Raw genomic sequence first — 27,891 nt, 5'->3', positions numbered from 1 at the left:
GCCCCCTGCCCCCAGTCTACTTTATCCTTCCAGGAACCCCAAGTTCTACAGCCATTTGTTAACCACAGATTTAGGACATTGACATTTCTCAATAAATCCCCCTGTGCCTCTGAGGCATCAACACAAGCCTGGGAGCCTACAGGAGAAATGCAGAGTGCGGGGGAAACAGCAATGACATCCCCTCTGGCTGCCACGGGGATGTGCCCAATGGGTTGCTTTACATCTGTTAGGATTCAGCTCACACTTGCTCTGTAAGCATGGATACTGCGTTCTCGGCAGCAGATGCCAGAATATTTCCAGAATATTTCCAGATTCCTTACGTGAGGGCTCTCCAAGCTTGTGCTTTGAGAATTACAGCCACAAACACAGAAAAGCACTCCCATCAGCACTAGTTTAGGATTCATGTTTGCTTTAAACTCTGCATTAATTGACTTAACCAAATGATTTATGTTTATGAAAGTATCGTTTTAACAGTACATTAAAAATGTTCCAAGGGAATGCATTATATAAACTAACTTTGCATGAAACACAGCATACCACAGAACTTTTTCATCTCACAGTCCCATGTTTGTAAGTCAGTGTGTGAATTTTTCTATACATAAATTATAGGAATGGAGGCAATGTACTGTAACTGTCAGCCAAACGGTATTAATTACTACATTACAGAGGCAGTTAAAAGAAATAGGTGGTCTTATGCAAAGGACTAAATATATATTCCCACATGTAATCAGTTTGTGGGACTGGCTCTTAGGGCACTTCTTATCCCTCGGACCTGAGCCACTAATGATCTGGGTCATACCACATCCTCACTTCCTGAAGGTGTACTTAGGAAAAGTGCTTACAACATTTTATTCTGTTGCCAGGGATGAATCTCTACAAATGATGGCTGTGTGGGCCTGACCCTTCCACAGTAATCATATGAGTTATCCGCCTGTGGATTTATTTTCACAGCTGAATGCCCTGGTTTCCCTCGTTTTGTGGAGGACAGGAGTCAGGTTTTGTGTCAGTGTGCATGGGACGCTGCCAGTGCCTTGTGTTTAGGAGATGGCCAATAACGATGTGATGGAGGAAAGAATTCGTGAGAGCTGGATGCCCATATTCTTTTGTAGGGCTCTGGGAGCGTGTTTGTATTTCCCTGGGCAACATTCTAGCATCTCCTAGTACTGGCCCGTGGTGACGTTCTTTCTGTGTATGACCTAAGTCACAGTGATGGAACTTTGTCCTTACTTTGCCGTTGGACCGCTGCAGGTTAAATACCACATTCTTCAGTCTGTCCTCACAGTGTCTGTCAGGCCAGAGTGCAGGGATGAGATGCTCAAGTACAAATGAGCCAGCTCTGGGCAGAGCCGTGTCCAGGGCATGACTGAGTGCTGAGTTGGAATCAAATAATACAGTATACAGGTGATGTGTTATAGAATTACACATCTTAGATCTACATAACTTTATTGCCGATGTCACCCCAATAAGTTCAATAACAATTTTAAGAAGTTAAATAAACGTGGGATAATTTTCATATATATTCAGAATTATACTCATCAGGGAAGCACTTGACTCCTATATGCAGATTTTGTGTGTGTATTCTTTATTTTTACACTTAAAAAAACTAAGGTCTAATTTACAATAAAATGTACCCTTTTCAGTAGTGTGTGATGCTGCAGGTTTTGACAAACACACCATCATGAAACCATCATCACAATAAAAATATAGGACAGTGGCTTCAAGAAATTGTCCTATGACCCTTTGTAATCAACCATCCACCAGTCTTTAGTCCTTTTCAATCACTGATCTGTTTGATCTCCGTATAGTGTTTTTAAAATATTTCTATGATTTTTAGAGAGAGAGGAAGGGAGAGGGAGAGGGAGAGAGATGTGAGAACAAGACATTGACTGGCTGCCTGCTGCACACCCTGTATCTGGGATCAAGCCCACAACCCAGGCATGTGCCCTGACGGAATCGAATAGGCAAACTTTCAGTGCACAGATTTCGTCCATGTTGTCGTGTATATCATTAGTTCATATATTACTGAGGAGCAATTTTATTTCTTTGCATGGTTATGCCAGATTTGTTTATCCATTCTCCAGCTAAAGGACATCTGGGTGGTTTCCAGTTTGGAGCAATTATGAAATAGCCACTATAAATATTTGTGTACAGATTTTCATGAGAGCCTAGGACTTTGTTTCACTCGTATAAATACCTAGGAATGAGATTGCAGGTGTGAGGGTAAGTGTATAATTAGCATTGTGAGTCTACCACAGTGTTTTCCAAAGTGACTATGTCATTTTGCGTTGTTACCAGCAGCGCCTGAGAATTTCAGCTGCTCCACATCCTAGTCAGCACTTGATATGGGCAACTTCTACAATTTAGACCCCTTAAGAGGTGCACCGTGGTATCTCATTGTGGTTTTTCCTTTTCCTAATGACTACCTGTTGAAAATTTTTTCATGTTTATTTGATATTTTAATATTTTCTCTGAGGACGTATAGTTTAAAACTTTGACTCATTTTATATTGGGTTTTTGTTGTCTTATTGAGTTGTGAGAGTTCTTAAAATATATTCTACATAATACAAGTTCTTTCTTAGGTAAGTGATTTTCAAATATATTCCTTCAGTCTATGGCTTGTCTGTTCATTCTCTTAACAGTGTTTTTGAAAAAGCAAAAGTTCTTAAATTTTACGACATGCCATTTATCATACTTTTGGTGTGATATCTAAAAAGATCTCTGTAGGCAGCATGTAGCTGAGTCTTGTGGTGTGGTTTTTTCATCTGTTCAGTTCATTTACATCTCAAGTAATTGTTGATAGGTATGGACTTTCTGTTGCCATTCTGTTCATTTTTTTCTGGCTGTTTTGTAATTTCTTTGTTTCTTTTTTACTTTCTTCCTTTTGGGATTTGATAATTTTCTGTAATACTATGCTCTCTCCTGAGAAGGGTTGGGGAAATGACCCAAATAGGTAATCTTCATAATGATTAGAATGTTAAAAATAATATTTGCTTTCTTTAAGGTTTTTCTACCTTGTAAAAGTTGAAGATGCAATGTAAGTAATTAGGAATTCAAAGACTAAGGGAAATATAGAAGATCACATATATAACTAAGCTAGGAATACTGAAACATTTTTCTCCTTAGTTGAGGATCAGTTACTTAATTCTTGCCTGAAAGAACAAAATCGTTTTAACAACTAATACTAATAGCAGGTGGGGGGGGAACTCCTCTAAAAATAAGCACTTCTGAGCAATTTGTAGCTTTATAAACAATTTTTATTAGTCAAACTTCCAAAACTTTAGTCAGAACACAAAACCTTTCAGCAATTGATCACTTCACTGTGAACTCTCAGTCCAGAAAAACTGACTTGTTTCTTCAGTCTAATGAAAACACATCCTCGTATGGATTTCCGAACCCTGCCCTCCTCAGAGCTGGATGATCCCAGTCTGTGTCTGTGGCTTGATTTAGGCATTTCCGTTCATACTCAAAAGTGTCCAGGTTGGATGTAAAAGACTGTTGGAGAAAACTCCACATGGCTGTAAAATACGAACTCTACAGTATTTTTGTTAGAGTAATAACATTGGGATCCATATGGAAACAATTATGTAAGTAGATGTTGGCTCATTCCACAAATATTCCATTAACTTCCTTCTCTTTATTCAGTCAGCGTGGTTGGTATTTGGCATCAGCAGTGTCAGATGAACTGGTCTGTCATCTGTAATTGTGACAAGAATTTGTTTCCAAAATGTCTGAAAGACAAAACTAAAATGTTACAAAAAACAATAACTGGTATTTCTGGAGTCATTTTCAGAGATGAATCATTAGTTCATAAATTATTGAGGAGCAGTTTTATTTTCTGATTTTATGATTAGAGACAAGATTTGGAGTAGAGAGTTCCAGATTCATATTTCATTTCTGCCATTTATTGGCTCTGTGACCTTGCGAAAATTATTCATTTCCCCCTAAAACAATTATATGTGTTATTTCTACATTTTCTTTTAAAAAATTGAGACAGTGCTTATAATATACTAGAACTAAATGAGATAGAATATATGAAAGCACTCAAAGAGTGTTTGGTAAATTGTAGGCAATCAGTAACAATTAGTTGACTCTACTAGTAAATATGACAAAAAAAAAACAAAACATGCTCAGACTCTTGAAATATAAACAGGTTCATAGAACCTGTCAGTAAAATGTTTGCAAAAAAAATAGCCCTGCATTGACAGCCACTGTGCGGGGGCCAGAAAAATGTAGGATAGGTGTTGGGGGGAAGAAGTTTTTCTCTACCCTTCTAGGTTCTTCTGGATGATCTAAGTCTTAGATCTGAGGCAGATTAGTAGGAGAAAATAATCAAGCTTAATTTGTATGTATATGTGGAAAACCTATAAAAATATGGGGTTCTAAGATAAATCTGGCAATTCAGACATTTGCTATCTTGAGCTAAGAAGAAAGTAGTGGTTTGGAACTTCAAAGGGGAAGACATTTTATGAGTTTTTTTATATATTTTAGAAATTATAAAATGCACACCAAACAAACAACCCAATCAAAAAGTGGACAAACCTGAAAATACACCTCTCCTAAGATGACATGCAAACAGCCAAGAGATATATGAAAAGATGTTCAACCTCACCAGCAATTAGGGAAATGCACATCAAAACTACAATGAGATACCACCTCATACCTATTAGAGTGGCCCTTATCAACAAGACAAGCAATAATAAGTGTTGGAGCAGTTGTGGGAAAAAGGGAACCCTTATTCACTGTTGGTGGGAATGTAGACTGGTACAACCGCTATGGAAAGCAGTCTGGTGATTCCTCAAAACAAGTAAGAATAGAGCTTCCATACAACGCAGAAATCTCTCTTTTGGGTATATACCCCCAAACCTCAAAATCATGTGTTTGCAAAGATATGTGTACCCCTATGTTCATTGCAGCATTATTCACGATGGCCAAGACCTGGAACAACCAAAGTGTCCTGACATAGAGGACTGGATAAAGAAGATGTGGTACATACACACAATGGAACACTACTCAGCCAGAAGAAAGGATGGAATAGCACCTTTTTCTACATGGATGGCCCTTGAGAACATTGTGCTAAGTGAAATAAATTAGTCAGAAAAAGCTAAGTATCATATGATTTCACTCGTATGTGGGATATAAAATTGAAACTTGTGAACACAAACAGCAGTGTGGTGGCTGTCAGAGGAAAGGGGGTGGGGGAAAGGGGGTCCTAATATATGGTGACAGGAGAATATTTGACTTTGGGTTGTGGGCACACAGTGCAATATACAAATCTTGTAACAGAAACTGACACCTGAAACCTATATGTTCATGTTGACCAATGTCACCCCAATAAACTTAATAAAAAAATAAAACAAAAGGGAGGAAGGCAATTCACATACATGGAAAAGTGATTGTTCAATAAACAAATGCTTGCTGGGTCATCTTTAATAATGAGACATAGAGAACTTTGATCAAGCAGGCCTTGCTAGCTTCTTCCCAGTCTACCACACTAGTTTATAGAGTGTGTGTGTGTGTGTGTGTGTGGGGGGGGGGTTACAGTTGTTCCCATGGAAAATAATGCAATAATTAATCAATAATAATATAAGAATAAACTCTGTTTAGTGTGTACTCACAACTTATATTATTATTGATAAATTATTGTATTATTTTCCATGTGAACAATTATAAGCCTACTTTTGCCCCGACCTGTATATATATTTTACTAAAGGCCCGTCCACGAATTCATGCACCAGGGGGGTCCCTCAGCCTGGCCTGTGGGATCAAGCCAAAACCAGCTCTCCAAAATCCCCTGAGGGGTCCTGGATTGTGAGAGGACACAAGTCAGGCCAAGGGATCCCACCAGTGCACAATCTGGGTTGGGGAGGGACACAGGAGATTAGCCAGCAGAGGAGGGACCAGGCCTGTCTCACTCAGTCCTGATCAGCCAGACCCCAGCAGCAAGCTAACCTACCAGTCAGAGTATTTGCCCCCTGGTGGTCAGTGCACATCATAGCGAGCGGTTGAACAGCCTTAGCATATTATTAGCATATTATGTTTTGATTGGTTGAACAGCTGATGGGACGACCATACACCTAGCATATTAGGTTTTTATTATATAGCTCTGGTGATAACTCTTTTTCCCTGGAATAGGCTTCTTAAATTCTTCTAGGCAGTTTTGGGGAAGGTCAAATGTTCTTCGTGAGTCTTTGTTTCTTAGAAATAAAACAATCCTCATACCAGAGAAACAGACTTTGGGGTAGCAAGTTTGGCTTCCCTACATGGGTAAGGTCATCTCCAATATCTGAAGAGGAACTTTAAGGCCTTCTTTCTCTTGCCTATGTTTTCTACATCACATGCCTCTAGGTCTGTGCCAGTGCCCCGTAGAAAGTGTTGGAGTCATTATTCACTGAAAAGCTAAAATGAAAATAAAGACAAAATGGAAGTAATTCCACAATGTGTTTCAAATAAATGACTGACTGATGTAGTTTGACTTTTTCAGAATGCTCTGAACTGCTTGGATGACTTCTACCTCCTGAGTCCCTCCTGGCATTGGATCTGTGGTCTCATGAAAGTATGAAGTTTCTCCTCAAAAATCACCATGAACTGAGTCATCATATTGCCTCCAGACCCGCCTTTTACCAAATAGACTTATAATGAATAAATAATCTGGTTTCAAAATCTCTACATGTTGACTCTCCAAAAGGCTCACCCTGTTGACTCTTTTCATCTTCTGATTCATAACTTTCCTTGTGAAATTTGGGGAGGTACAGTCATATTTGAATATAGAACAACGATTATATTGGTGAAAGACATGGCTACTACCTACTCTCTGGTTTGGGATCTTAAAGCAAACTGTAAAAAAAATAAACAATTATGCTTCTTCCCTGACATGGTAACTGGGATCTGGGATTTATGCAAACATCTAAGCTAGTGGTCGGCAAACTTTGGCTTGGCAAACCGCGGCTCGCGAGCCACATGCAGCTCTTCGGCCCCTTGAGTGTGGCTCTTCCACAAAATACCGGCTCTTCCACAAAATATTGACTTCTGTGCATGGGCCACGAAGTTTCAATCGCACTGTACGTGCATGCCCGTACGTGGTATTTTGTGGAAGAGCCACACTCAAGGGGCCAAAGAGCCGCATGTGGCTCTCGAGCCACGGTTTGCCGACCACGGACCTAGGCCATCCAGAATTTTGTGTCTTGTGATGGTAGGACTGTGGAGTCATTCTCTCAGGAACAAATGAAGAAGAGGAAGACCTGGACTCAGAGCTTCGGCTCGTTGTTAAGCTGTTGGATGTTTTTCAACAATTTGCTTCACTTCTCTAGTCCTCGGTTTCCTCTCCTGTACAGTGAAAGAATGGAGTCAGACTTTTTCGGGGGCTCCTTTAGATCTCAAAAACCTACTGATTTTCTATTTTAAATTAATCCAGCAATTCTTATATATTTAAGGAGAAGTGTCTACGGTATTCAAGGAACATCTTTACCCTCTTAGAATCTCATTTTACAACATTACGTATTTCGCTTCACTGTATGATAGTGATTTGGGATGTGGCGCAGTCTTGATGAGGAAATCCCATCAATGAGTATTCGGCATCTACTCTGTGTCAGCCTAACTTCTTGTAATTGCATTTGACCAGATCTATGTAAAAAAAAAAATAATCAAGCCCCTTTTTAAAAAACACTACAATATTAAAAAGTTGCCAATTAGTTGAAGCACAGGGCCTAGTAACAAAAGATCTTTGTTGAAGCCCCTCTTCCATTTATTTCTCTAAAGATGTCAAATATTTTTCTTTCTATAAGTAATCAATTTCAAGTTTTCAGAGATTGCCTGTTCCATTGAAAACAACTAAAAATGATGGCTAAGATTTTTAAAAACTTAAGTACATGCATAGGCTGACAGATGGTTATAGAGACTAGAGAGCGATGAATCTGATAAGGGACATGCACACGTCCTAAGAGCCAGCATTTCCGCTCCTGGTAAACGCTCCTTCAACAAGGACATGGACTAATGATTAGAGATGCACCCCTTTTAGTAGCAAGAGAGTAGAAAATGTTTGTTATATAGGTTTCCTACTCCTACACGTAGTATATGAACTATTTTTAAATATACTTAGCACTAAGTAGAAACAAAAACAAGAAAGGAAAAGACATCTACATCTGTTTGGTTCACAACTCACTCCCACACGCATTTTGAGAGCATGTCCAGGAAAGACTGCATGGAAACATTGGATTCTAAAAGCAAGTGTCCCACTTATGGCTTTGTGTTTTACAGATTTCACATCCTGGTTAGAAACTTCATAATAAAAAATTTAGGTTTCTCTTGCTACTCTGTTCTGATTGAATGGTGGTTGATAAGATGTTCTTTATGAGTAGAGGAAAGCAGAATAGTATATTATGCTTTATACCTCACAGTTGCAGTAGGTTTTATTTTAATTAGAGGAGTTGTAGAATAATAAAGGAACCAGAAAAGCATGATGAACAATAATTATTATCTTGGGTTCTTTGAATTTGTTGACAGTTTTATTGACAATTAATTTTACTTATTAGCTACATTTTATAAGATGTACCAGTATTCGTTGCTCTACCCTGCAAGAACATAGGAACTAATTATATAGAATATATAGAATAAAGAAAAAATTCACCCAGCTGTGTGACCGCAGGCAACATCACTAGGTTTTCGTTTCTTTATCTGTAAAATCAGGATGGTGGACATCAGCTTTAACATTTCCTGTCTCTGATGATAACCCACGGAGAGGAAACGTGCCGACACACACTACCCTCTACAGTTAGAGACATGCTGGCTGTAATCTAGTGCGTGCGATGGAAGGCAGCAAGTTGGCTTCAGCAGCACCCCCTGCATCGCCGCTGTCTGGAGAGAACAATGGGAAACCTTTCTGCAGATATGACTAGGAACGTGGAGGAGCTCTGGGGTTCTTGTTCCCATGGAAATAGAACCTCAATTAAAATTCTATTCTCATCTCTCTGAACCATGCGCAAGATTCCGAAATTGAAATTCAAGAATGACTCTGAGACACCTGCTGAGGTTTGTAATAGCCCGTGGCTCTTCCACACTGATGGGATTCAGCTCTGAGAGACCCTCATCACAGTCGCTTCTGGAGGGCTTACAAATGAACTCAACACCACCCTGGGGTGGCCACTGAATCAGAAACTCCCCGGTGTGGTCCCGGCACCTGAATAGGATCCCTGGGTGGAAGCACATGTAATAAAATTCAGCTTCCAGATGTGATCTGGACATAAAAAGGGAGAGAATACGATCAAGTCAATTTTTTTTTTTTACAATCAAAAGGTGAACATCCCCAAGGGACAGCCCACAATTCATTACTGTAATTTGTTGGAAATTTTTCATACTAACTGTACAAATGACGCTGACTGTGATGTGAAGGGAGACTGGGTTGGTGCAAAGAACAATTTGTCCAGCTATGCAGCAGCCGTAATAAATGCCAGGCCTCAGGGCAGCTATCAGAATGATTTTTAAGGGAAGAGATAAACCATTCGTGCAATGCAAACTCAAAGCTGAATGCTTTTTATCATCTATAGGATAATAATTTAAATCCATTGGATGTCCTCCCAGGTCCAGGCACTGTGCTAGAAACTTCCAATCCATCCTTTCTAGTCATCATAACAAGTTAATTGCCCATTAAAAGATGAAGAAATGGAAGCTAACAGAGATTAAAATACTTCCCAAGTTTTGAAACTAATAGTTAGCAAAGCCAATATACCTAAAACCAGGTCTTACCATGGTAGACTTTCCTGGGTATGCTACCAATTCTGTCCTTCCCGTTACCTGGAATTACACGGACAGAAGGAAAAAGCTTTCCTTGTGCCGCAATCTCTGCTGTTGATCCAGACACTGTTGCTATTACAGGAAGGTGGTGGGGAAAGCTTTTGTTCTGTAGCTGTCTGCAGGCACAGAAGGAAGTTCAGGCAAACAACATGTACAGAGAGCCTTCCTCCTTGCACCAGGCTGCGTGGGACGTGGAGTGGACTCCAAGCCAGTCTGGCTTTCTTGAAAGTGCTGGTTGGATGTGGTCATGGGTGGGACTTGCCCACAAATATGGGCAGGCAACGAGGTGAGAACTGAGTGAAGGCAGGGCTGAGTGAAGGCAGGGCTGAGTGAAGGCAGGGCTGAGTGAAGGCGGGGCTGGGACGCTCAGGAGCCCGGGAGAAGCAAGGGCGGTGGGACATTTTTATTGTAAAGGGTTGGTCCAGAAGAACCTGAGTGAGAGAGAGATGTGTGACCTCACTGGAGCCCATTTGGACAGAAAGGAGAGATAAATTCCCATTCTCTCTGAGGCCTGTCTAATCATTGCACCAAAAAGGAAGGGAGCATTCTTCCTGTGTGATAAGAAAATTAAGCACCTGCATGATGTAAATAAAACCTGCTTTTATACATGTATTAAAGACCCTAAATCAAGAGGCATCCCCAGCATTCACGGGTTTATAAGTTAAATTTTTCTATACCAAGTATGTTTTTCTTCTAGAGTTAAAGACAGTGTGGATAGTTTTACTCCCATTCTTTTAACAAACCATGGGTTGGCCTGGCTGACCCAATGCCATAATTCCATGAATCACTTTGAGGTTCCTAACACATGAGGCTGGATGAGTCCTGATCAGGGGCATCCTATATAATAAAAGGCTAATATGCAAATCGACCAAGTGGTGGAACGATGGGTCACTATAATGCTCACTGACCACCAGGAGGCAGACCCAATGCAGAAGCTGCCCACTGGTGGTCAGTGGGAGCACCACTCAGCCAAAAGCCGGGCTCATGGCTGGCGAGTGCAGCGGCAGTGGTAGGAGCCTCTCCCACCTCCGCGGCAATGCTAAGGACCCCTTGGGGGGTGTCCACCTGCTGACTTAGGTGCAGGGAGCAGGCCTAAGCTGGCAGGCAGACATCCCCCAAGGGGTCCCGGACTGTGAGAGGGCACAGACAGGGCTGAGGGACTACCCAGTGCACAAATGTCATGCATTGGGCCTCTAGTTTACAATGACAGGGATTGGCACAGACAATCTCAACGTATAGATAAGGAAACTCAACTCAAAGAGAGGGAGTGGTTCCCTAATGGTCCCAATAGGTCAGGCATCCTCAAACTATGGCCCGCGGGCCACATGCAGCCCGCCGAAAACATTTATCCGGCCTGCCGGGGTGTTTTTGCCACCCCGCTGCCTGTCCTGCTTAGCAGCCGACTCGTCCCGGGCCCGCAGGGCGCATGTGTAGAATGTCTGAGGGACAGTGAACTGGCCCCCTGTTTAAAAGGTTTGAGGACCTCTGCAATAGGTTTTGGTGGCAGAACTGTGCTTACAAGACTGATGACTTCGACTGCAGGGGTCTTTCCATTTTCTTAAGGATTTCCAACACATGTTCCTCCAAGCTGAGAGGTAAGCTATTCAGGGACCAAACCCTTCCCGGGCTGGCACGGTGCTCCGTCTGCTGAGGGTGGAATTTGTTAGCAGCAGCCAACAATTCGATTCCCAAGGTGGCCCGTGCCTTCTTCAGTGGGCATGTCAGCTGCTGGCGTGAAGCAGATTAAATCACGTGTCTTTAGATGACTGAGGACTGGGAAGAGATTGTTCTTTGCAGCATGACCACCTTAATCAGATCTGGATCAGGATTGTCTCTTTCAAGTCATGAAGTAAACTTAACATGTCTCAACTTAACATCATGCTTTATGCATCGCAGTGTCATCACCCACAAATGTCCCACTGCAAGTAGAGCAATGGAAGGCGTCAGTAGGATTCCCAGATCTTATTTGACAGCCCCATCATCTGAAGGCTGCAGTACTAAAGGTCAAGATTCTTCGGAACTGGGTGCTCTTTTGTAGAACATAGGATCTTCCATTAGTCAGACTGTCATGTGTTCGTAATCATACCTGATGACGTTTAATGATTCCGTGTCTCTAAGACTCCAGCTTCTTAAGATGATTACATTTTTTTTCATTTTATTCTTTTATTGTGGTAAAATATACATAACAAAATTCAGCATTTTAACCATTTTTAAGTGCACAGTTCACTGGTGTTAATAAATTTACAACTATCACCACCACCATCCATCTCCAGAACTTTTTTTTTTTTAAAAATATATTTTATTGATTTTTTTACAGAGAGGAAGGGAGAGAGACAGAGAGTCAGAAACATCGATGAGAGAGAAACATCGATCAGCCGCCTCCTGCACATCCCCCACTGGGGATGTGCCCGCAACCCAGGTACATGCCCTTGACCGGAATCGAACCCGGGACCCTTCAGTCTGCAGGCCGACGCTCTATCCACTGAGCCAAACCGGTTTCAATCTCCAGAACTTTTCATGTCCATTAAACATTGACTTGCCTTTTCTCCTCTCCTCAGCCTTTTCAACCACAATTCTATTTTCTGTTTTGATGAATCTGACTATTCTAGGTACCTCATTTAAGTTGAATCATACAGAATTTGTTCATGTCTACAAGGTTCATCCATGTTGCAGCATGTTTCAGAATTTTCTTCCTTTTTAAGACTGAAAAATATTTCATAGTATCTATATACCATAAATTGTTTATCAATTTAACTGTAGGTGGATGCATGGGTCATTTCCACCTTTTTGTTATTTTGAATAATGCTGCTCTGAACATGGGTGTAAAAATATCAAAAGCATCCATTTTATGATTTAATGGTGTTTAATTTTAATCTCAAATGGATAAAGCCCTATATTAATTTGTCGTTACATAAATTTAGGCTAGTTCAACAGATTTATAAAAATTTTCCTTGCCTTAATGTTAGCAAGTCTTTTTTTTTTCCTTTTTATTTAAAAGAGAACTTTAATCTTTTCTTTAATTCTCTCTTTCATCTGGAAAGCACCAGTTGGTTTGTATTGGCTGCCTATTATTGCTGTTACATAACAGTCTTGAAAGGAAGAGCCATACATTGACAAATATATTATCCTCTTCATAATGTCCAGAATGACTCAGAGCATCGATATAAAATGACTAACTCTTGCACTTCTAAGATGCAGTAGAAATGGATCTTCCCTAAATATTCATAATTCCACTTCAGGTAAAATCAAATTTGCCACAAGATTGCATGCAGAAACACTCTGTTTTCTAATTTGCAAGGCTTCTTTAATCTTCATTTTATTATTAATCTTTCCTGCTCTCCACCCACCAAAGAAGATATAGTTGAAACCCTATTCTCAAAGCTGCTGAAAGCTACAGTTAGAAAAACTCGGTGCTGGGACCTGCTTTAATAAAACTTAGACCCACAAAAGGAAACAAGAGAGGTGTTAAGGAGTTGAAATTTCTGTTCAGAGAGCCCTTCCCTGAAAATAACTAAGAGTGACAACCAGAATTTTCAGACTTACAGGTAAAATTTTGTCTAGAGTGATGATAGTTCTAACATTGATATAAAATATTTTGTTAGAGGTCAAGTTGACCGCTTATACAAATTGTTGGACACTGCCATCTATACATGCTTCGCCTTGACATAGTCGGTATGGTAGGGACATTTAATGATCGCTGAATGAATGTCCATGTGTTTTCCCACGTTTTCCAGCCCTTTGCAGTCAGGTGAGGTCACATGACTGGCTCTGTCTAATGAGCTATGAGTAGAAATGTATGCCAATTCTAGGCCATTTCCTATAAGAACTGGGAAGTCAAAGTCATGTTTTGTGTTGACCATATTCATTTAACTAAGCTGTAACTATACTTTGAATAATTCCTTTCATGCATGATTCTGAGTTAGAGTTGGTCCAAAGAAAAGTCCACAGAAGGTTTAAAACCAGAAATCAAGTTGCCATCGGAAGGTCTTTGTGATTAGATAGTGAAAGACTGATGGGAGAGGGCCAGTAGCTTATCCTTACTCTCGACCCTCTGTCTGTCCTTCCTGCCTGCTGGGAGAATGGTGCATGCAGGTCCGCCACCAGGTGCAAAGACAGCAGCCTCCCACATCCCCCAGCAACTTTTTGCAGCCCTAAGTCCATAACTAGATACCCCTGGCTTGCCAAGTCCCCGGACAAGTGTCAACCAGTCCTCACATGCCAGCGCTCAAAGCAGGATGACTTGTGACTTTTCTCTGATTTTCCTAGGAACAACATCGCAGCAGTCTATTGATGAATAATCACAGGAGGGTAGTTTCTCTTGAGTGTTGAGAACTCCAACCAACATTTTCCTGTACAGAAAAAACAAACACACCTTTTTGTTCAGAAAGCCACTATAATTTTGGCATTTGTTACCATAGCATTGCCTAGCCCCACTTCAGAAATACAGTCTAAGGCATTATTGGATTATAATACAACTAACAGAGAATGTAGCATCCTATCCAGTAGCTTAGAAGGTTTTTATTCCTCACTCATTTTAATTGTCAATGTAAGTTGAGAAAAATGAAAAGGTCTGGACATTTAAACACACTGGACATATTTCAAGGGGACTGTGGTCTTGTGAATTATGACCAGGACACAGGCTACCTGAGGGAAGAGACCATGGCTCATGCATCTTCACATCTAAAGCATCCAGCCTTAGTGTGCATGGTGAGCAGTGAAATAAGTGAAAATATGGCAACAGGCACAAAGCCAAGAGATAGACCTAATGTAAAACCCTCAAAGTTGAGTGAGAGAGGAACAATTTAAGGCCATCGCTCATAGAAGTGGCCCCTCGAAAATCATAGAGGCATCTGACTAGCCAGCTGCACGCTGGATAAAGGCTGGTGTGAGCATTGCCACTGAGCAGATTTGAGCATGATGAGAGTTCTTGAAAGGGTTTTACACATCTCCTGCTGTTTGGGGGCATTTTTTCTACTTGGCAATGCTTAAAGTCAGCAGTCAATAAAAGTAGAATGGTAATGAACACTGTATAGTAAAAGAAATGAATGCTGCCTGGCTATGTGGCTCAGTGGTTGAGTATAGACCTATGAACCAGGAGGTCGTGGTTTGATTCCTGGTCAGGGCACAGGCCCGAGTGATGGGCTTGATCTCCAGTAGGGGGTGTCCAGGAGGCAGCCGATTGATGATTCTCTCATCGTTAATGTTTCTATCTCTCGCTCCCTCTCTCTTCCTCCCTAAAATCAATTTTAAAAAAGAAAATTAATGCTGTATTTTAGTGTGCCATGCTCTCAGAAGAGGTCCTCAGTGCCCCCCTCCCCCGGCCCCCCTGCGCCATGTAAAGGAGCCCATAGGGAAAAAGAGGAGGTAAGATGACCACTTTATAAGGAAGCGGACCCCTGGGAGAGGAGAATACTGAGAAGGATGATGGAACTCCTCCTTCCTTAGATGGAGGGAATGGGAGTGGGGAGAGATGCAATTGAGTTGGATATTAGGGTGAGGTTTTAAATTACATTGGCTAGACCTTTGATAAACATATCTAATTGAGCATTTCTATATTAGATCAGATGTCATTAAGAAGCAGGAAAAAAATGCCAACAGAATTTGATTAAATATAATATTGGGGGGAAGCATTTCATGGTAATAGCCTATTGCTCAGTAAACTGGTTATATTCATCATGACTATTCAGTATTTTATCCAGAGTTTGTAGCCACAGTTCCAAAGAGGAGGAGGGAATCCCCTGCATGCTGAGGCCATCTGGGGAAGTGCCAGTATTGGTCAGGAAGTAGATGCCGGGGGGGAGGGGGGGGATGTTGGCAAGAGACTTTTTTGTGGTTTCTGTGGAAGAAACAGGCAAAGTAAGCTAAGCAGGCCTAGCATGGCCTTGTCATTTCAGCAGGCTCCAGGCTGGAGAGGCTGTCTTCAGCAGTCTGGAAAATCCACATATATTTATAAACTAAATACCATAGTTCTAAATAAATGAGTCACAGAGGAAATTAGAAAATATTTTAAACTGAAGTAAGAGTACAACATATCAAAATTCATGAGCTATGCCCTGGCCAGTGTGGCTCAATGGGTTGGGTGTCATCTGGTGCACCCCAAAGGTTGCCAGTTAGATTACCCATCAGGGGACCTGCAGGTTTTGGGACAATCCCTGGTGAGTGAGTGTGTAGGGGGTGGCTAATCAATGTTTCCCTTTCTCTCTTTCTCTCTCTCTGTCTCTCTCTCTCTCTCTCTCAAAATCAATAAAAATATTTTTTTTTAAATTTCATGAAATGTAGCTAAAGAAATTTTTAGAGAAAATGTATAGGAATAAATACTTACTTTAAAAGTACTACCACAAATAATCTAAGCTTCTACCTTAATAAACTAGAAAAAGAAGATAAAATAAATCCAGAGCCAGCAAAAGGAAGAAATAACAAAAAACAAACATAAATAAAATTAAAAAACACAAACGGGATAAAAGATAATGCAATCAAAAGCTAGTTGTTGAAAAGAGCAACATGATAGATAAATATTTTACCAGATTGATTAAAAGCAAAAACAAGAAAAAAAAAAACAAACAGAAAATAAAAGATTCCAAAATGGTGGCAGAGGAAGCAGAAGCTACACTGACACTCTCCCAAGACCAAACTGGAAATACAACTCAAACAGAGAAAAACCACCCTGAAAAAAATCAGCTGAAGACTAGCTGGAGAGAGCCCTGATAACTAAGGATGGAAAGTGGAGACCACATAGAGACTGGTAGGAAGAGTGGAGGCGCAAAAGGGCTGGCCGGGCTCCCACAGACAGCAGCTGACGTTCTGGAGGGACATCTGAGCTGTGGGGGGTTTCCCCTGACAACTCTGGGGTCTTAAACCCCAAGCTGGGCTCCCCAGCAGATAGCACCAGAACAGAGGAAGGTGCCTACATAAGATCTGGCTGTGAAAAGCAGCTGAGTTGCTGTCTGCCAGCAAGAGATGACTGGAAATGCAGGCATCCTCTTAAAGGGCCAATGCACAAAATTGTGTGTGCAGCCACTCACCTTGGGCTCCAGAAGAGGGAGGGCAGAGTAGACTCCAGCTGTGTGAACAGAAGCCAGGTTTGGGGCTTTGGGGTTGGAGCCAGGATTGGGACTTTGGGGTTGGAGCTCAGTGGGCAGCCACCCCAGTTCCCTGTGCTGAGTCATTCCCTCACACGGAAGAGGACATCTTTCTCTGTGGATCTTTGCTATCCAGGCATTTTTGTCTGGGGGAAGGCAGTTGCCCCACCCTGTTGGAAGACCTCTTGCCCACCCTTGTGGTCAATAGCCTGAGGCTAATCAAGACTGAGTGTCAGTAGACTACAGGCAGAAGCAGATCTCTGGAGACTTTGAGTCTTTGCCTGATCTAATTCCAGACTTGGGGCTAGGAAAAGCAGACCCTGGTGCATATCTTGGTCATTTCCAGCAGAGGAAGCCACAACTGTGGATTGCTGATAGCTTCAAACAGGTTACTCAGGGCCAGCACAGTGTCTGACATTGTCCTGCAGTAGAGGTTGGGATTCATAGCAGAATTACCTAATACACAGACTCAAACCCAAACAGGCAGCCAAAAAGGGGAGACAAAGAACAAAGAAAATAAGTCATTTGTTTTACTTCAAAAAGCTTTATGCAAAAAAAAAAAATTAGGGTAACATTATTTTATGTTCTTTTGAACTAAATGATTTTTTTAGTTATAGAAAGTATAAATATGTTATAAAATTTAACCAAATTTATAACACATACTAAATGTGACCTTCAGCAAATAATTTAATCATCTTTGTAGAATGCAATCATTAGACTAGTTCTTATGTAAACTCTTTTCCATTCTAAATAGCAATGATTAAAATGTCATTTGTAGCCCTAGCTGGCTTGGCTCAGTGGATAGAGCATCGGCCTGCAGACTGTAGGGTCCCAGGTTTGATTCGGGCACATGTTCAGGTTACGTATAGCTTGATCCTCAGTAGGGGGTGTGTAGGAGGCAGCCAATCAGTGATTCTCTCTCATCATTGATGTTTCTATCTCTTTCTCCCTCTCCCTTCCTTTCTGAAATAAATAAAAATATATTTTTTAAATGTCATTTGTAAGAACATATTTAATACATCCTTAATCATTAGTGTCTTCAGTTTTTTTTAATTTCACCAGCAAGGATTATGAAACAAAGGCATGTTTTGGTTTCTTATTAAAAAGTCTTTTCAACTGATTGAAACATATTTTCTCATTTTCACATTTTTGGTTAACTTGGACTATTTGCTTCCTTTTAATCCTGCAGCTTGTTCATGGTAGGCATTGTGAAACTCCATTAGCCAATTCTTTGGGGATCATGGTTGTTTTTATAAACAGTCCACAGGACAATGGAAGGCGTCAGAAGTGTCCTGTTGTCCTTGGCTCTGCGAGGCGATGGGGACTGAGGTGATACATATTCTGCTTAGATATTTGCCTCTCAGAGGTAGACAGGGGCACAGGGGAAGAGGGATTCAGAAGAAGTAAACAATAAATAGATTTGTGGGATGGTACATGAACTCCTTTAAATCTAACAAAAGAGACTCTATAAATATTTGAATGGTGGTATCCTTCGATGCTTGAGGGTTCCGAAGAGCTGGCAGGGACGTGCTGAGTATAGCTAGTGGCCTGGTGTGACTCTTCAGAGTTACTGAGGTCTGTATTACCATGGTTCCCTTACTCAGCTACTCTAAGGAGACTATACGGAGATGGTATGGTAGGAGAAGGAACTTGGGCTCCAGAGTCAAGGCCACTAAAAGTGTGAATCCAGCTCAACTACTTTGTAGCAAAGTGACCTCTCTGCAGAGTCAGATGCCTCTTGAAAGATAGAAATACCAATGAGTTCAATGCCTTTGAATAGAATTTGTGTACAAGGTGCCCAGAGCGCATCAGACTCCAAATAGATACTCCATAAATGCTAATTCATTTCTTCTGTTTCTCCCCTTAAATCAGCAGATCGGGGGTTCTAGGTGAATTATTGGTTAACACTGACACTCCTAATTTGATTTGAAAAATAAAGATGCATCAGTTGAAACAGATGTCACCCACCAGAGATGTTTTAAATTTTCAAGAAAAAAACTGAGAAACTATCATGCAAAAGAGTTTCACCATGAACAAAACCCCATATTAAAAAAGACTAAAGGGAGAACCAACCAGGTTACAAACGGATCGGTCTTATGTGTCCCATCTACCTCTTGAAGAGAATTAGACAAGCACTTTAAAAACGTCTTGGCATTAGAGTCTCAAGTATGTAAAGCAAATCTCACACATACACATGATTGTAAGAATTCTGAAAAGGCACACATGAAAATATTAATTGCAGTCATCTCTAGAAAGTGAGGTATTAAAGTATTTTTACTACTTTATAATTAACCCCATTTAGCAAAACATTTTACATGGATAATGTTAATAATCAGAAAAGACATGAAAATATCTTAGAAATAGGTTTCCAACTTTAGCCTGTGTTTCTGGCTTTGATTCTTGTTAGCCTGCCATGGTGAGAACTGAAAAAGGGACCCTGGAGAAAATGGGGAAAAGCAGACTGCTATTCACAAAGGGGCAGACACCCTACAGTCTGCTTCAAACCATGACAAGATCATTCCTTTTTAGTGCACTAGTATAGCAAACCTCCAGTTCCGTTATCACACAAAAGGCATGGCACTACTGGGGGCCTGAGAACAGACCCTGAGTCCATTGGACCATGATTTCCCTTACATGTGGAATCTAAGCAAATCAACATCATAGAAACAGACTCAGAGATACAGAAAACAGATGGACAGCTGTCAGAGGGGAGCTGGTTGGGGGCTGGGTGACAAAGGTGAAGGGATGAAGCAAAAAACAACAACAGAACATCTCATAGACACAGGCGACAGTATGACAATTACCAGAGGTCAAAGGGGGGATGGGGGAGGTGGGGATAAAGGGTAATGGAAGGAGACTTGACTTTGGATGGTGAACGCACAATACAATATACACATGATATATAGAGTTGTATATTGGAGCCTATATAATTGTATTAACCAATATCACTCCAATAATCTCTGTAAAAAATAATAATAATAAAAGAAGGTATAAAGATTCAAGAGAGGTCTGACTGGGAAGTGCAGCTGAGCCTAGCATTGAAAAGTGAGCAAAACTCATCAGGTTAGAAAGTGAGATCAACCTGGACCTGGACCATTCAGCTCCTTAGAGTGTGAGCCCTGATAGCTGAGACAAAGCACAGGTGTGAATGCAGATGTACAGGGCAGCACTAGGGACAACAGAAGCTGGGGACTGGGCAGAGCAACAGTGGCATTTTTGGAAGCTGAGGGGAGGCTACTCAACAGTAGAATTCACAGAAGCCATGACAACAATAGTAGATTATAAAGAAAGTATTTATGAATTATGTATAGACTTAGTGTTTACACTATACAGACAATTGCAAAAGAAAAAAATGTAATCCAATTCCACCACTCCGAAATAATTGATTGCACCTTTTACTCTTCAGTGTGTGTGCATATGTGTGTGTGTGTGCGCGCGCGCGGACTCGCATGTGTGCCAAGAATGCTGTTTTTCTTTTCATTTTTCATTGACAAGGATTTTAAACCTCAGTAATGAAATGTGAGGGTTTCTGGTTTGTTTTCCATTTAGGATTGTTTGCTCATTTGTGGGGACTATGTTTGCACAATGAGGCAGTTACTCTAGTTTCTTGTGTGTGTGGTTTGGTGTCGGCTGGAGCCAGGAGGGACCTGCCCTCCCAAGGCGAGACTACTCCGGGTTGAATTTTAAAGGTGACTTTGCAGATCTTAGGTGGGATCATGGGTGGGCTGTTCCTTTTATATTTTCACCTAAATATTGAGCTCATGAGAACTCCCAGCAGCCCAGGACGTTGCCTGCAGCTCTCACTGTGCATACACACAGTGAGAAGAAGCTCGATCTTTCTGCTGGCCAGACCAGGGGTGTCTGGCCAGACCAGGGGTATCTGGCCAGACTAGGGGTGTCTGGCCAAACCACATGGTTGTTGAGGATAAAGTGAGTTCCAGAAGCCTGCATTCTGGTCTGACCTCTGGGAGTTTTGTTTCCCTTCTGTGGAAGAAGAGATTGGATTTGAGGAAATGAAAGCTCATGCAAACTCCAAGTGCTATGATTGTTCTTGGATCTCTGGATCTAGACACAAGTAAGATGCATATACTTTGCATCTCAGTGTTATACCAACAACCACTGTTAATCTGCTGAACTGGAATCCAAAGACCATGGACAAGTAGGCAACCAGGTACCAATTTTTACTGACTCCAGGGTAATGATAACAATGAAAACATAATGGAATCTACACTAATAAAAGAGAATCATGCAAATAGGTGTCACTCCACTATGCTCACCAGCCAATCAGGATGAGCATGCAAATTAGCCCAACACAGATGGCGGTTAATTTGCATACACAGGTGCTGAGTGAAGACTGAAGGCTCCAACTGGAGTGAAGACTGAAGACTGAAGACTGAAGAGGCTTGGCTTCTCTGCTGCTGCAGGACCAAAGGCCTGGGTCCTGGGTGCCAGAGGAAAACCAGTGCCGGCAGCCAGGGGAAGGAAGGCCTATTGCATGAATCTTCATGCAACGGGCTTCTAGTACCAATATAAGGGAATTCATTAGGCTTGGATTCTGTGAATCAAATACTTTTTAATTAATCAACATGAGACTGACATGACTCAATTTGGCCATATATTACTCTAATAATAATAAGCCACAAAAGGTAGTCTGATGAACCTAGCAGAAAATCTATGACTAATTTAGTCTTTCAAACAAAAATAGCTACAAGGTACTTCCTTGTCCATATAAAATTAGCTTGGACTTCATAAGTTCTGTCAAATTTAAGATGAATCAATAATCATACTTTTGAGGTATAATTGACATAAAACATTATATTAATTTCAGTTATACAACATAATGAGAATTGCTTGGTATAGTTTTTAATTTATAATTTCTTAGTGTTCTTGACAATTTATATCAATATTCTAACTTTCCTTTTTTTAATTGATGTCAGAGAGAAAGGGAGAGGAAAAGAGAGATAGAAACATCAATGGTGAGAGAGAATCATTGACCAGTTGCCTCCTGCACACCCCACACTGGGAATCAAGCCCACAACCTGGGCATATGTCCTGACCGATTATTGAACCTTGACCTCCTAGTTCATAGGTTGACGCTCAACCACCGAGCACCACCGGCTAGACTTAACTTTTTTTTTTTTAAATCAGAGTAACTTGGGATGCACCAAATAATCAAAGTAGACTCATAAGTACAGTTGATTAAAAACCTTTTGTTGATATTCTCTGGTAGAATTAAGGGTCTTAGAGTTGCTGAACTGCAATAATATTGTAAAAATAATACATGCATATTAAAAAATAAAATAAAAATTAAGAAAGGGTTTATAATATAGAATGTCTCCCTGGCTCCCAGCCGTAATCCCCAAAGATTTCATAAATTATGAATATAAACATGCACATATATTTCCTTTGTTTTACATGCTCTTATAGATGGATATTTATGCTATTCTTGTATAACTTGCCTTTTTTTTTACCTAACACTGTTGTTTTTTTTACATTGTCTGAAACTTTTTAGATCATACCATATTTATTGAATAATCACCAGACAGCTTTAGAAACTGAAACTCTTCTAGAATTGTTTTTGGACAACTCTGTACTTAACTAATATTGAATTTGTACTTGAAACTTAGGGCAGCTTGTCACTAACTCTTCCTCATTTCAAACTTAAGACTATATAGCACTCAACTTTCATTTTCACAGCTATTTCTCCTCAACTGAGTCAGCAGCTACGAGAGTTCATTATTATCACCTTTTGATGTGAGATAATTCATAATATAAAACTGTATTTCTCTGTATAATATAGACTACCTTTTCTCTGTCTTTCCCTTTCCAGGCTCCTTGAGACCAACCATTCAATCACAAAACCAGGGCACATGTTTTTAGATTTTTTCCCCAACAACTTTTTCTTTTCTACCATTCTAACCACTATAATGTACACCTAAACCTTATATAAAATAATATTGAATGCTAACTGTAATTGAAAAATAAAATGAAAAACAAAACAAAAAACTGGGCAGTCAGATTTAAGAAAATAATTTTGACTAAAATAGAATTAACTTAAACCTATCTACAAAGGTTTTCTTTTTAAATATTCATATTAAGAATTTCTATTTTTAAATTCTTTATTATTGAAAGTGTTACATATTTCCCTTTTTAAACAAAGGTTTTCATCATAAATGATATTTCTTCATATCATACAAAAATTAACCCAACCAGTATGTCTGTTTTTATTTTCTGAAGTTATCCTGGACTTCACAGTTTCTATATTTTTTATAAGAAGAAATTTCAACTATGCATTTTATTTCTAATTTAATTGAACTGTGTGTCCCTTGGCCACCTGTGTGAGCATTTATGGAAGATAAATGGTTAGAGCTGGAATCTCTGGATCAATGGATATGGTGTACATGTTACCTGTTGGCAGATAATGATAAACCCTCTCCCCTAAAAAACATGAATTATTTTACATTTTACTCAATATTGGCCAGTGTTCCAGTTTTCCTACACCACTGGATGTCTTGGAAGGCGGAGAATAAGGGGAAACCATTTAAGTCTACTAAATGCTCTGAGTGATGTGGGGGAAGTGAACACAGACTCCCTTACCAAACTCTTGAGTAATTAAGATTTCACTTTGAGCCCTAGCTGGTTTGGTTCAGTGGATAGAGCTTTGGCCTGAGGACTAAAAGGTCCCAGGTTCGATTCCAGTCAAGGGCACATGCCAATATATACTTTTTTTTAAAGACTTCACTTCGAAACCTGAGGAACAAAAGATGGCCTAATCAAAGCACATTCTACTTCATAGAGTGTATGGCTTTAAAAACTTCACTTTGAAACCTGAGGAACAAAAGATGGCCCAATCAAAGCACATTCTACTTTATAGAGTGTATGGTTAAATTTTGGGCGCTTGTTATCTTCAAAGGGTAGTGTTGTCAGGAACTATAAATTAATTCAAAATGGATTTGGGGGTAATGGTTTTAAATGGCTTTGGTGAGAAACTGGGTTCTATTTGTCTTTGAGGATGGGTCACAGGAAGGTGATTTTGTCATTTCCGTATTTCCTTCCACAGTTCTGTCTGAGGAAGTTTATTGTCCTGCATGCCTGGCATGGTTTCCCGATCTTTGCAACACTGCCTGGCTAATTCCACCATCCACCAGAGCAACTGGAAAATCTTAAAGGATTTTACTTTTGTCAAAATAAGTAAAATAATATAAAAACACAGCACTAAATTAGTACTGTTGACAAGACTGATACATGGAAAACATCTTTAAAACTAATCCTTTGCTGACTTGTTTATTGCCTAACCCCTCACTTATGGTTGGTTTTTCCAAAACAAGTATGATGCTTCTGAGACTGAGGAATTCCACTTTCCATGTTTATTGTCTAACCCCTCACTTTTGTTTGGTTTTGCCAAAACAAGTAAGATCATTCTTTGAACTAGTTCTTTACTGAGTTATTTATGCTTAACCCCTCACTTATGGTTGGTTTTACCAAAACAAGTATGATGCTTCTGAGACTGGGGAACTCCACTTTCCATAGCTAATGCCACAGCTGATTGATTCACTGGCAGTGGCCTTCTTCCAGATTTTTCTCTTACACACGAAGCCCTCTGCTTTAGTATGTAGACTTGTCTTCATTTGCTGGAGGCCTGTTAGGCTACGTAGTTATAACAGTATATGCGTAGCCCCAGCTCACTGGTTCCCTTTTCTCCTAGGATGAAAAGCTAGGGTCTTCAAAGATACATCAAGGAATACCTTCAGGGCCCAAATACACCTTTCCCCCTAGCCAGGCAGTAGGCAGTCTCCACAGTCTGAACTCCTAATGCCAAAGAGGAGGAAAACAGAAGGAGCTTGCATTTACCTGAAAGAGAAGACTGCCCTTTAAATAAAGAGTGTAGAAAACATGTTTGCTTCCGGGGTAGCAGACAGCATTCAACTATGGAGCACAGTGAGTGTCACATTCCAGAAAAGAAGGGCAAATACGAGCTGAAGAAAGGTTTTTTTGTCCTAGTTAACAGGTCACATTACTTCTGACAGCTTTTGGAAGAAGGGGGGAGAACTTAAACATTTCACTGTTTTGTGCTGCATAAAAATCTAAAGAACTGACATTCCAGAAACTTCCATGCTGAACAGACCATAGAGTGGGTCTGAGGCAGGGTGGAAGAACAAGGCCTTAGGAAAAATATAGTTCTTCCTAAAGAGATCCAGTTTCTAAAAAGGATTTATTGAGAAATGTTCCTATCTGGCCAGTACCCCATAGAGTTTGAGACTAGTGTTAGTCACATGATTTTCAGAAAATTAGCTTGACTAAATGTTCATGAGAGCCTGTAATTCAAAGAATCTCATACATTACATTGACAGATGTGACCCTAACTCCAGATCTAATAGCGCATGCATATTGAACCATGCATATGTCCTCAAGGCCAAGGAACTCTTTTTCTGTTTTTGCTCATGAATGGTACCCTTAATGTTAATGTTCATCAACATTAGCTAAATATTATGAAAATGAGCATGTCATCCCCTCCCAAACTGAAAAAACAGAATTAATTTTATTGTTTTTAAAAGTAAAGACCCTCTATCAGATATGAACATATCCAGCAAGCAGAAAAATCAGTAAGGACATTCTTCAACTCAGTAGCACTATCAGTCAAATTGATTTAATTGACAGCTACAGAATAATTCATCTACTAAGAGCAAAATTCACATTCTTATCTGCTCACTTTAAACAGTCACCACAATAGACAACATTATGGGGAATAAAACTAACCTTGACAAATTTAAAAGATTAGAAAGTATACAATAACTGCTCTCAAACCACCACAGAATTAAACTAGAAATAAATAATATAATGATAGCTGGAAAATCTCTAGTCCTTGGTGGTTAAACAATACATTTCTAGATACCACATAGGGAAAAATAGAACTCTAAAGCAAATTTAAATATATGTTTAACTAAATGAAAATGAAAAAGTCATCAAAATGTGTGGAATGCAGTGAAACAGTGCTGAGAGGAAATTTATAGTACTAATTGCATGTATCAAAAAGGAAAATGATCTAAAATCAGTAATGGAAGTTTCCAACTTAAAAAGAGTGAATTAAATCTAAAGTAAGCAAAAAAAAAAGAAATAATAAGAAAAGAAATAAACAGATTAGAGCAAAAATAATAAAATAGAATAGAAAATCAATTAAACCAAAAGCTGATGCTTTAAAAAGCTCAATGAAATCAATAAGCCACTAGCTAGCCTAAGAAAAAAAAAGAGAGAGTTCACAAATGCCTGGTATCAGAAATGAAAGAGAAGAAAATAAAGTATGCTAAGGGAAATAAGCCAGTCAGAGAAAGACAAGTATCACATGATCTCACTCATATGTGGAATCCAATAAACAAAATAAACTGATGAACAAAATAGATCCAGAGACATAGAAGCATGTAACAGACTGATGAATCTCAGAGGGAAGGCAGGGGTGGGGGAGTTGGGGTGGAGGGAGGGGGAGATTAACCAAAGAATTTATATGTTCATATGCATATCCCATGGACACAGACAGTAGTGTGGTGAAGGCCCTGGGGAGGGGGGACAGGTGTGAAGTGGAAGGGGTCAATGAGGGAAAAAAGGGATATCGGTAATACTTTCAACAATAATTAAAACTTAAAAAGAAGGTATACAGATCCCAGGGACATTTAAGGGATAAAAAAGTAACACTGTGCCAACAAACTTGATAACCTAGAAGAAATAGACCAATTCCTTAAAAAACACAAGCTGCTAAAACTCACAAAAAAAGAAATGGACAATTTGAATAGGTCTATATTTATTAAATAGATAGAATCAATAATCAATAACCTTCTAAAATAGAAAGCACAGGCCCAAATAATTTAACTGGTAAGTTTTACCAGACAATTAAGGAAGAAATTGTACCAATTCTCTACAATCTCCAGCTGATAAAGACGGAGGGAATCTTTCCTCACTCATGAGGCGGGCATTACCCTAGGACCCAGACCAGACATCATAAGAAGAAAAACTACAGACTTCTATATCTCATAAACATAGATGCAAACTATGTATTTCTCTATGAAGAAATTATGTAACTGATGAAAGAAATCAAGAACTAAATAAATGGAAAAATACTCCATGTTCATTGATAGGATTCAAAATTGTCATGTCAATTCTTCCCACCTTGGCTTATAGATTCAACATGATCGCAATCGAAATGCCAGCGATTATTTTTGTGGATATTAATAAATTGATTCTAAAGTTCATACGGAGAGACAGAAGACCAAGAATAGCTAACTCAGTATTGAAGAAACCGTCACCGGGACTGATGATACCCAAGTTCAATACTTACTATAAAACTATTGTAATCAAAGCAGTGTGATGTTGTCCAAAATGCTCAAAGGAATTTGAATAGATGATCCAGAAATAGACCAATATAAATATAGTCAGTTAATCTTTTGCTGTGAACCTAAAGCTATTTTTAAAAAAATAAAGCCTATTAAATGTTTTTAAGAATAACAAAAAAATAAAGGAGGGATATTAAATGTTTTTAAAAATAAACAAAACTAATGAAAGGATAGGTGCCATTATTCCTTGCTACACCACCATCTGAATGCCATTTTAATTTTGCACCCAGGGCCTCTCATTCCAGCTACAGCATCTCTGTGCCAGAGCACCAAAATAAACAGAGCAAAAAAGTACTTTTTTAAGTAAAGACACACACGGACACATACTCTACCACCTCTATTAACACCAGTAACAAAATAACAAAAATACTATAATCTAGTTAAAAAGTAAAAAAACTATAATTTTTGAAACAAAAAAACTGATGTTCATAATAATAATATTTTGATGTTTTGTTATAAGAAACATCCAATGACAGTTATACTAATTAAAATTATCTACACTAATAAAAGAGAAAAATTGTAATTGGCATACGATGATACCCTTTTCATTGGCTAATCAGGGCTATATGCAAATTACCTGCCAACTAAGATTGGCAGTTAACTGCCAACTAAGATTGCCGGTAAAACTGCCAACAAGATGGCGG

The sequence above is a fragment of the Myotis davidii genome, unplaced genomic scaffold (genome assembly GCF_000327345.1).
Source record: "Myotis davidii unplaced genomic scaffold, ASM32734v1 scaffold452, whole genome shotgun sequence".
Lineage (NCBI taxonomy): Eukaryota > Metazoa > Chordata > Mammalia > Chiroptera > Vespertilionidae > Myotis > Myotis davidii.
This window is presented reverse-complemented; position numbering follows the sequence as displayed.